This window comes from Phaenicophaeus curvirostris, chromosome 3, assembly GCF_032191515.1.
Source record: "Phaenicophaeus curvirostris isolate KB17595 chromosome 3, BPBGC_Pcur_1.0, whole genome shotgun sequence".
Classification (NCBI taxonomy): Eukaryota; Metazoa; Chordata; class Aves; order Cuculiformes; family Cuculidae; genus Phaenicophaeus; species Phaenicophaeus curvirostris.
The window spans coordinates 72,983,092-72,995,458 of NC_091394.1; positions in this window are offsets into that span (position 1 = coordinate 72,983,092).

A 12,367-nucleotide genomic window follows, 5' to 3' on the forward strand; every position below is an offset into this window, starting at 1 on the left:
GGTCCCCAGCAGACAGGAGGATTGCTCCATCAACTGTTTTTCTTTGAGCATCTTAACAAGTCGAACGTTCAGAGCAGATGGCTTCCGGGGGCCCACCAGAACCCGTCACTGAAGGCTTTCCTGAACCCGTGGGAGAGAATTAACGCATTTTTTTGTGGCAATTCCCCCCAGCCCTGCAGGAACAGGAGCAGCCAGAGGCTGAGCAGTCCGCCCCGTGTCACTCGGCGCCCCCGGCCTGCCCCCGGGCCCGCAGGCCGCTCTGCTCTCGGCCCCCGGCCCACCTCGGACCGCTCCCCGCCCCGAGCAGCTCCGCTCCCCGAACGGCGTCCCGGGCGCCGCCGTCCTCCCTCAGCGCCGGGCGGGGCCGCGCCTCGCGCGCGGCTCGGGGGCTGCGGCCGCGTGGCGGCGGGCGGCGGGTGAAGGCGGGGCGGGCGTCGCAGGGTCAGAATCACCCGGGTGGGAAAGAGCTCTTGGATCATCGAGTCCGTCCATTCCTATCTGCCCCCAAAACCATGTCCCTCAGCACCTTGTCTACCCATCTTTTAAACACCTCCAGGGAAGGGGACTCAACCACCTCCCTGGGCAGCCTGTTCCAGTTCCCAGTGACCCTCTCTGTGAAGAATTTTTTCCTAATGTCCAGCCTAAACCTCCCCTGGCGCAGCTTGAGGCCATTCCCTCTTGTCCTGTCCCCTGTCACTTGGGAGAAGAGGCCAGCACCCTCCTCTCTACAACCTCCTTTCAGGTAGTTGTAGAGAGCAATGAGGTCTCCCCTCAGCCTCCTCTTCTCCAGGCTAAACAACCCCAGCTCTCTCAGCTGCAACTCGTAAGACCAGCTCTCCAGCCCCCTCACCAGCTTTGTTGCTCTTCTCTGGACTCGTTCCAGAGCCTCAACATCCTTCTTGTGGTGAGGGGCCCAGAACTGAACACAGGATTCGAGGAGCGGTCTCACCAGTGCCGAGTACAGAGGGAGAATAACCTCCCTGGACCTGCTGGTCACGCCGTTTCTGATACAAGCCAAGATGCCATTGGCCTTCTTGGCCACCTGGGCACACTGCTGGCTCATATTCAGTCCGCCGTCAACCAGCACCCCCAGGTCCCTCTCTTGGAGCTGTTGGAACAGATCCAGAGGAGTGCTACAAAGATGATCTGGCTGGAGCAGAGGCTAGGGCACCTCTGCTATGAGGACAGGCTGAGAGAGTTGTGGTTGTTCAACCTGGAGAAGAGAAGGCTCCAAGAAGACCTTATAGCAACCTGTACCTGAAAGGAGCCTACAAGAAAGCTGAGGAGGGACTGTTCACAGAGGTGTGTAGTGGTAGTACTAGAGGCAATGGGTATAAACTGGAGAGAGGCAGATTTAGACTAGACATTAGGAGGAATTTCTTCACCATGAGAGTGGTGAGGCACTGGAACAGGTTCCCAAGGGAAGTTGTGGCTGCCCCATCCCTTGAGGTGTTCAAGGCCAGGTTGGATGGGGCTTTGGGCACCCTGATCTAGTGGGATGCCCTGCCCATGGCAGGAGGGTTGGAACTAGGTGATCTTCAAGGTCCCTTCCAACCCGAACTATTCTATGATTCTAAGATGTAGCTGTTTTAGAGCAAGAGATAACCTGTTTTAGGGCTGCAAGAATTTATTGATGTGCTTAATTGACTTGTGAGATGTAGTTGCCTTGGGTCAGGAGATAACCTGGAGGGAGTCTCCAGGCATGGTTGGATAACCTAAAATACCCCAAACATTCTTTGAGGACTTACATGGTTCTTTGTCTAAAACTAGTATATATACCTACTGTTTTTGTAAGATGGGATGCCTTTTTAATAAAGCCATCTAATTCAGTGCTGAATTATAAAAAAAAAAATATTGCCTTTTCTTTGAAGACTTTGCTGTTTTTAATATTTTACCAGTGAATAAGTGTTTCATAAATAAGGCATACTTTGGAATGACTTTTGAACACAACTGTGAAACCTCCACAACTAGAGTCATGCGGAAAGAAGAGGAAAATAGGCCTGGGAAAAGTGTCAGGTGTGGTTTGTGAATCAGAAAACAGCCCTTGCCAATGTGCCAAATCGCACCAGCCAGTTATACGGCTATGAGGGACCAGAGAATGACCACTAGCTTTCCATCTATGTAAGTGATGGTGTCCTGCGTGTTTTGGAAATTCAATTTTTTTTTTCTTACAACTTGTAATCAGTGCTGACAATGGATACACCTTGCTTACTCCCAAAAGCACAAACTAAAATTCCATGAAGGTAATTTGCTACATTCCATAGTCACCTTACTTACTCTACTTCAGTACACAATGTTAAGGAAAAGTCCTTATTTTTCTGTTAATTGTTTTGGTCTTTTTTAATATTTCATAACACATACTAACTCGGACTCCAGAGATTCAGAAGAGGTAGATAACATCAAGTATGTAATAGTTATATAAATGGCAAGTTCTTAAATAATAGACATTTAATTATTTGTATTCAATGTTAAGATTTATACCCCTAGTTTGTTATATTTAAAGACCTTTTGTTCCACCAAGCATCTTAGTTCTTTGCAGTGATCTCTGAATTTTGTTTTTCTTAAATCAGGTGTGAAAAGTTGAATACAGTCCTTGAAGTAGAGGCTATTATGTAGATCTCTACAGTCTTTTCTCATAACGCATGACCTTCCAGTTAGTTTCCTGAACTGTTCCTCCGTGGTGCATAATCAGATGCTTTTTGCAGACACTGATGCAGTACATCTGCATACTCACTAACTCGCTCACTGCCATTTAAAGTCCAGTTTGAAGCAACTTCTCCCAAGTTAGTTTATACTCAGACCAATCAAGTTTCTCCTGACACATCATCTGTTCTCACGGGATTATCATGTAAAACAGTTACTCCCCTATTCATGTCAACCGTTTCCCTTAGCTAAAACAGCACTAATTGTCAATTATCAATATGGAAGTGCACATAAATATTAAATGTCTGTTGCAACTCCAGAGCAGTTTAATGACAGGGAAGCCTATGGGGCAACCAAGGCGAAGGTACGGTTTCTATGGGGCTGTTGTGATTTTTGAAAGAAGGGTATCAGGTGCTGCAAACTAGATTAACCCAATCCTTTTATTTGTGTACATATCAAAGTGGTATCATGTGCACTAATGTAAAATTACATAAACAATTACATAATTACATAAATAATGCTCAGGATGAATTAAACAGTAAAAACCCCCTCACTTGTGTATTTCAAAGGGGTGGTAGATTGGGCTGCTGCTTTTAATATATAAGGGAAGGAGAAAGGGCAGGAGCAGAAATAGGACATGAGGAAAGGAACGGAGTGTGCCAGATATTTTGAAAGCTTATGGCTTCTGGACCTGCTGTGAAGATGGGAATATTAGGGCTGGTAATGGCTATTTTTTGAGGTGCAGACCATCCCAGCAGGAACAGTTATCACCTCACACATTGCCACCCATGAGCTGGCAATACCAGCAGTAGCTGTGAGGCCAACTTTCCAGCATTCTGGCGTAGGTAGAACGAGTGCTGGACTGCAGCCATATCGTTGATCCCAGCAACCTGCTGTCTTAAACAACTTTGCCTGTGCCTAGAGAGAGTACTGCTTTTGATTGTGAATTGAAATACAAGGAAAACATAAGCTAACATTTTTTCTGCTTTATCAGTTCTATCCCAATTTGCTGATGCTGGTGATTACGCTACTTGAAATTTCTGCTTCGTATGGTATTATGTTCCTATGTTACATGATAATAATCCAGCGTTCTCTGAAATACATGATATAGACAGTAATTAATTTAAAGAGCAAATGACAGGTCTACGCAAGAGAGCTTTATTATTTATATCTAAATATAAAGGTTTTATTGCTGTGTGAACAAAATGCATGTATGTAGGGAAAAAAAACCAAACAACTGGCTTTTTCCACTTGGCAAATTAGTCAGAGAGATTATTTCTTTTCTTTTCTTTTTTTTAAACTACTGCTTGTGCTCCTAAAGGCTGTAGATTGCAGAAAGCCATGCAGTCACACTCACTCCCTTTACTAGATATGGTCCAGGAAAGCATAAAAAAATTATGAAAGAGAATATCAATATTGTACATGTAAAAATGAGCAATTGCACATCTAAATGAGCATGTAATTGTAATTGCACATGATTTTAGTTTTGTAATGGATGACACTTAATAGCAAAGTAACGGCTTTGTGCTGCAATGAAAGAACCCTTGGGTCAGCCTGAGGGCAGACTTGTAGTTGCAAGTTTAAAAAGCCATTTTCAGTGTAATTTGTTATTCAGTTGTTCAGACAAATGTAATCAGTCTGTTTGCGTATGTAATTGTTATTTATTTAGCAGTGCTTTTTTTGGGAAACTTTTTGATCCCTAAAGCCACTTCCAAAGTAATTTTAACACAAAGCAAAAACACACATTATTTTCAATGTTATATGCTTTATTAGTCAGCCAGTCAGACCACTGAGGGACAGGAAAGTACATGTATTTTATGTGTGCACACAGAATGTTTTAGTTGTACGTTTATGAAGTGCCTACTTCAGCTAAACTAGTGACTTGTCCTGTGATGGCAGCAGAGGGAAAGAATGCAAAAGCTTTTCTACCCCTTGCTTTTTCCTGAAGTTGAGCTATTTACTGTACAGATGCTGTGCTTTCAATATATTTGAGAATTCAGAAAATTAATAATTGTTCTTTTTGTCTCAAGGAATATTTGAATTAAAAGTAGGAAGCTGTTGTTGTATTAAGCACTTAACATGTGCAACTAAAAGATATTTGAATGTTTATGATCAGCATAAAATACTATGTACATTACTATATGCAAATATATTTTCTTTGCATACAAAATATCTTTCTCTTCTGTCAACTGTGAGGCTTGTCTTGGACTAGGATTTCATTTTTTTCTTTACAATTAGTTTTCTAGGAACATTAGTTGTAACAGATTCACGTTTTTCTTCAAAATTCCTGATTTCTGTGAATGTGGAGAAAAATCTTGACAATGTGGCTCAAAGGTGCCATTTAAGTACCAGAAAATCCCCAAATAGCAAATGAAAAGAGTTGTAGAAATGAATATATTAAAAACATACAAAAAATAAACATCATTGTTTTCAGGGAGAACTACCTTGCTCATCTCTCCTCACTGAGAGATGGCTGTACTGAATTGCAGAGGTTAATTACTGCACCTAAACTGAAAGGTGTACTCAAGGATGTATGAACTTAACTGCCTCTGTAACTGCAGACACATTTCAACTGACTTCATTTTGTAATTTCTGAAAAACAGCTTGCATGTCCTGCTTCTTGAAGGGGATCCCAGAAGCTACTGGCAGGAGGATTAACAAGCAGAAACACCCACAGAACGTGTAGGCTGTGTTATGTCAGAGAGATTTTACCTTAGTAACAGGGTGTGTCTTACTGCCTGGACTAGGATGGGCACTACGTACTTCCCACAGTTGCCGGTTTGGTTTTGATAGGCAAACCTTTGATTTCTGCCTCTGCTGAAGAAACTCGCATGTGGAGGGCACGCATCAGATGCAGAGCTTTATTTTGCTGGGATTGCATTGACTAGTAGTAGAAGATGCCATAGGATGACTGATCTCTAGAGAAAAACTGCTAGATTGCCTCTAATAGCTTCATAAACTAATTCTGTAGATGAAGGAGGATATCATAAAGTACTGAAATATCAACTGATTGCTTATTGTTTTGTATCAACAAAAGCATAAGAAAAAGAAGTTACAAAAGATTTGTGGTCCTACATGGATCAGTCAATAAAAATTCCTGCAAATCTATCATGCAGGACAACAAAGTTCTTTAATCTATGTACACATAAAATTCCTAGTAGACAAAACCCCCATATATATTTCTCTTGTATGTTTTTATATGTGCACAGGGAAAGAGACTCACACATTCCGTACTTGATAATGGTATCCTGGAAGAGTTCAATTTGCTTTGGGAGAACAGAATTTTGAAATTGTGGCTTAATGAATGTAGTGCAAGTTTTGCACTCTTTTTCTGGGTTTGGGCCAGAATTTCACCTGCTATTGCTGTAAATTCCTTTACTCTGAATTCTTATATCTGATATATCTGTCATAGTTGAACTAAAAAACCTAAAAATCTTTATATATGCTGGAGTTAGTCTCTGAATAAGTTTGAGAGAAATCAGCTCATGCTCCAACAGAATGCAGAATTTCACTTACCAGTATGTCAGTCATAGGAATTGTGTTTATTTCTTAGGCTGTTTGAGATTGTTGTCATAGCTCTTAATAACAGGACTATATCTAGAGTCTTATGACTAAGACATTGCCACCTTTAGATTCAGAGTAAATCAGTATGATTCAGCAAACACCATCAAAACCTGTGGTCATAAATATAGTAAAACGGGGATAGAAGAATCAGGACCAAGAGCATAACAGGATAAAAACCCCGGAGTCTGGAATGTGACACAAGGAAACGCATATTAGCTGTGCAAAGAAGTAGTGATTATAAAAACTAAAGACACTAAAACTATGCATTCATGTTTCTCTGGATTGTGATAAGAATCTGTTTATGTGCAAAAATTGTTATAAAAATTGTTGACAATTTCAGTTTACATGCCAAGTAAGAAATACGATTTCAAGATGACAAAACCTCTGTGTGTTCAGATGTGTGTGTGTATACATATAAGGGTAAGAATGACCTAAGGGAAATTTAAGGAATAGAATATTTTTTCTTACTTATATTGCCATTTAAATTTTAATTTGCTTACAACAGAAAGATATTAATATTTCTATCATTTTTCATTTAGTATCTGTCTTAAGTCAGTTCAGTGTTTTTCTACATGGTAGTCTGTATCTAATAGCTTGTAATGGTGAACTGTCAAGGCAGCAGTGTATAACTTCAGCATGTGTTGATCTTTCTGCATTATGTAATGTGACATCTCCATTTCTGTGTTCTTCTCTGTGCGTGTGTATCAGGCTTTAAAAAGCTTTGTACAGCAAATTTGCCTTTGAGCCCTTTCTGTCTTGGCACCTGTATATATACTGCAGGACCAGGAAGAGGCAGGGGACAAGCCTTAATCTTGTCCTAACACAGAGTCTGAAGCATGCACTTTACCTGCAGCACTGATATTATCTGGCTGCTGTGTGTACTGTTAAAGACAGTGAAAATGCCAGAGCATCTTTCTGTGCTTCACTGCATGGAATTGCAATCTCTGGCCATGCAGACTAGCACAAGAGAACCAAGATAGTGATCTGAGAAATAGCAGTTAAGAGAAATAGAGAACATCTAGCACTGGAAGTTTAATCTACACACTTAGCTGCTCTGTTTCCTCTGCCAGAAACAGCAGTTTGATAGTGTTAGTGAAATAACTCCTGCCTGGGCAAGGACTCCTTGCAATAGAAACTAATTGCCAGATGTAGGAAGGCTCTGGCAAGTGGAGACTTGCATTGGCACGCACTAAGGGAAAACTGAGCATTGTGAGGCTTGCCTTGGCATTGCCTACTGGAGATTACCCTGCTAACAGAAGCCAGAAACTGTACAGTTTATGCTCCAATACACTCAGCGTTTACTTACTTTCAGTTATCTAAGCTTGCCACTTCATTGTATCAATGGACCCATCAAATTTCAGCTGTTTATGTAACCCAAGACAGCAGGTTGTTCTGGCCAAGGTGATTTTTTTCAGCTAGATGTTCTGGTTATTTACTGTGTGCCTCTTAAACACTGACAAAGGCAGGGAAAAAGCAAAGGTCAACAAACAGCAAATGAGAAAAAGGAACAAGCCGTAAACAGAAGAATTATTGCCATCATTAATGAAACACAGACTTAACTAAGAAAAAAAAACAAAACACAAAAAAAGCAAAGATAATGCCAAGAAACATAAAAAAAAAATTAGATAAGGTTCCCATTTCTGTGTAGGAATTACTGTTCATTAATCAGCCCCTTCTCTGAGCATATGCTTACACAGGCATTTGGACTCATAAGGTGGTTACAGGTATTCCTTTCTTTTAATTTATAAATCTTATTTTCTAGGGCTTTAGAAGTATAGGACACCTTGGTCTGGAAAAAAATCATACCAATACATCATATCTTTTTTATTACAGCTTATTTTTTTTAAAAAATGGGGTAAATATTTTTATGAAGAGCTTCAATCCAGATTTAATGTTTATCAGATGAGCGTAGTGAAAGAAATTTGAAAACAAGAAAGCTTCTGCTTATATAGGGTATAGCAAAAATTATTTTTTTTCTCAAAGGTTTTAAACAAGAAAGATTTTAGGCAAGTCTTTTACTTTTCCTGCTGTCTTTTAACTTCCACTGCCAGTTATAACCAAGGTTTCTGCAAAACCTGAATTTTTCTGGAATAGTCTTTCTAATGACATATTAACTGCAGTTTAATCTAGAAATACAACGTTTTCCAATTTATTCAGTTTTTAATCCAAAGTTTCTAATTAAGCATGAAAGCATTTAGGAAGCTGAAGTTTTGAAAGGAGTCTTGCCAGCCAGTCTTTGCTGAAGTCTATTAGTAATCTGTGGAAAACGGTTTCAATGAGAAATTAAACAGCTTGTGAGCTGCTGCAACCCTTTCTCCTCCTCACCACCCTTCCCCTCCCTGCCCCGAGTAGATATACATCGTTTGATACAGAATCACAGAATCACAGAATAACCAGGCTGGAAGAGACCCACCGGATCACCGAGTCCAACCGTTCCTACCAAACACTAAACCATATCCCTCAGCACCTCGTCCACCCGTGCCTTAAACACCTCCAGGGAAGGCGACTCAACCACCTCCCTGGGCAGCCTGTTCCAGTGTCCAATGACCCTTTCTGTAAAGAATTTTTTCCTAACGTCTAGCCTAAACCTCCCCTGTCGGAGCTTGAGGCCATTCCCTCTTGTCCTGTCCCCTGTCACTTGGGAGAAGAGGCCAGCACCCTCCTCTCTACAACGTCCTTTCAGGTAGTTGTAGAGAGCAATGAGGTCACCCCTCAGCCTCCTCTTCTCCAGGCTAAACAACCCCAGCTCTCTCAGCCGCTCCTCATAAGGCCTGTTCTCCAGCCCTTTCACCAGCTTTGTTGCTCTTCTCTGGACTCTCTCCAGAGCCTCAACATCCTTCTTGTGGTGAGGGGCCCAGAACTGAACACAGTATTCGAGGAGCGGTCTCACCAGTGCCGAGTACAGAGGGAGGATAACCTCCCTGGACCTGCTGGTCACGCCGTTTCTGATACAAGTTATGATACAAGTTCTGATACACATAGTTTGAAAGTTAAATGTGAATGTCAGTATCCCGTTCAAAACATTAGGCCTCTGCTGCCCCAAAGGAGGAATTTATTGTTTAGTGTGATCTCATTTCTGGAAAGGGATTTCCAAAGACTCCAGTGGTATCACAGTCTCTTATCAGCAATACCATTTTTTGCAAGATAAATATAGCCTAACATTTGATGTCTTGAATCCAAGTGAAGCTAGCAATATGGCCATTGTTGAAACTGCATTATAGGGACTCTGTACTGAGCAGAAAATGTTATCACTCTACTCAAAAAGTATCAAAGAGAAAGAAACAGTTATATTCATTAAAGCACACAGAATGACAGAGATTCCATGAACATTAATGAAACAGAAAACTTCAGGTTCGCTCAGCTCAGCATATCATTAAATCAGCTCACACCAAGGCTTTCCTTCAAGCTAAGATTAGGATCTGCTGTTATTTGAAAATTCCATTCCAGCTTTCTAGATCAGCCAGCCTGTGTGCTTAAAACCGTGAAACTAAAAGCAGATAATCCTAGCAGGGAAGTAAATTAAATTTCACAAACATAAACATTTAAATTGTAAATTTTATCATTTTATTCTTCCTCTGTCTTCTCTCAGAAAGCATATCAGTATTAGCAATAGTCCAATATGCTTAATACTGTATTAAAAATAAATGAGCTGTTTTGAACATAAAATCATATGGTCATACTGTTTTTTCTGACAGTGCTAGAAATTCTTGCTGCTGTCACTGTACTCATAGACGGCTACTGTTTACAACCAGGCTACTTCTCTGGTGTAGAGAAGGGCAGTCTCGGACCCAACACAGTGCCACGCCGTCTGTGCATGACAGAAACATTTCTTTTTCCACATGCAGTGAAGCACAACGTTGTGTTTTCCACACTCTTGACCTGTTCTGTCTTTCTAATGCTACAAGCGTAGGAAAACTCAATAGTTCATTTGACAAAGCCCGAATTAGAGGAGACAACACTATTCTTTTGATAACTCATCAGGTAGGAAACCTTGGAAAGCTTTCATTTACTGTCTCCCAAAATGAGATACATCCTGAGATTTCAATTCGGATTTCTAAAAAAAAAAAATGGGTTTAAATTAAATTGAAACAGAAGTTCTACAGAGTGATTTTGTCTGGTTTAATGACACTGGTTAATTACTATATTTAACTATGTTTTTTTCTTTTTATTCTGAAAGGAAAAAAAGGTTTATTCACACTATTTTTAACTTTGGTAATCTGGAAAAAAGCATTCTTATTAAGCTTCCTGACATAGATATCATAATACCAGAACTATACAGTGTCTTATGCCTCTGCCATTTTTGCCTTTGCAGAGTACATTACAGTATGTGTGTACATTTGAGCTTTTATTATCAATAATAGCTGCTCCATCAGATTTTCCACATTTGGAAAGAAAAACCTATTCATAAGGTTGTGTAATCTTCTCACTGTAAACAGTCACAAAATGCATTAATTTGCTGCAAGTCTAGTAGTCAATGAAGTCTATTGCATACCACTTCTGATACAGGTGACAGAGCATTTTAAACAAAACCAGAAGTTTTTTGAATAGAAATTCACATTCTAATGATTTTTCAGAACTTTCACAGCATCTGTTCTGTTCAGCAATATGTAAATTTTAGCATTTTGCAAATTAAAATAAAATGCACAAATTTGGGGACACTTCTCGTGTTAGCACTGCATAAGACAGTAGGTACACAGCAATGCTAATAGTAATGAGCATTTCATCAACTTTGTCAGCACTGGTGAAGTGGGCTGACTGCACACAAACTCAGGAAAAAGATCAATGTACAACAATGATGATTTTTTTTGTTGTTGTTGTTAGGCAGATCGCTGAGGAAAAATATAAGCTATTTCATAGCAGGCTGTGTTGGGTTACTATTGTTGTTGTTTAGCACCATACACGCATTTTTTAATTTTTTTTCTTACCTGTATTAGCTTTCTAATGTTATATTTAGACAATTTAAATATAATATTAAATCCAACAGCCTCATAAGTGACATTTACTCATTTATAGTTTTTAAAACACAAAAATTAAGATTGCCCTTGTAATTCTTGTTTCTTAGTTGTTTTGGCCATTTGGGGATGGATTTAACTCTGAATTTCATACTGTCTGCCCCGTTTTGTGGAACATGCAGGGTGACCCTCAGTGCTGTCAAGCCTGGGGTATTTCTGCCAAGAACTCTGATGTTCCTCAGTCACGCAGGATAGTGCTGATGAAGGGAACTTGCAGGGATCACAAGTATGCTCTGAATCTAATTTCTTGCTTCTACAGGTCGTCCAGCTCCCACTACCTGACACAGCATTGATTCATGGAGAGAGTGGAAATGGATAGGGCTCTTAGCAACCTGATCTAGTTGAAGATGTCCCTGCTCACTGAAGGTGGGTTCTACTACATGACCTTTAAAAGGTCCCTTCTGACACAGACCCTTCTGTGATTCTAAGATTCTCTCCATCCTCATCATTTTGCTATGAAGTCAGATGGAAAATGAGTACTCAAAGCGCTTATCATTTTCAATAGTATCATTTCCCACAGACTGTGTTTTCTGCCTATGTTTTTGGATCACCATCCCCCTCTAGGCAACTTCTTCACCCTGACACTCGTTTGTTTGCTTTTTCCTTCCTTCCTTTTGCCTAATTGCAAAGAAAATGGCTCGCAGCAGCAGGAGGCAGTCCTTTTCTTCTTTCACATATAGTAGGAAAGAGGAGTTACTGGGAAGCCACAGGTATTTCCTGCACCTCCAGAATGAAGATACCCATTTGACCAGTTCAGAGGAAACAGGAGATGCCCAGTATAGATCTAGATCTGCCACTTCTAACAAACACGTGCTGAGAACACATAGGTGAGATTTTATAAGCCTCATAACTTAATTGTCGTTCAGCAAACTTGACAGGACAGTTGAAAACGTGTCTGAAATAATACTAGCTGGTCCTGCCAGACTGATCCAAGTCATGGGGTAGAGATAGTTGGAATTTTCTGACTACATGACTTCATTCAAGCATAAACAAATAAACGTTTTTTTACCCTGCTCTTATTCCTGGAAAAAACAGTACTATTTAAACTGAAACTGCACAAGAACTATGCCCGAGACAGACACATAGGATAGAAATTTTTGATCTAAAAGATGTGTTTGACATTATAAGCATCAAGACAGAAATAAGAA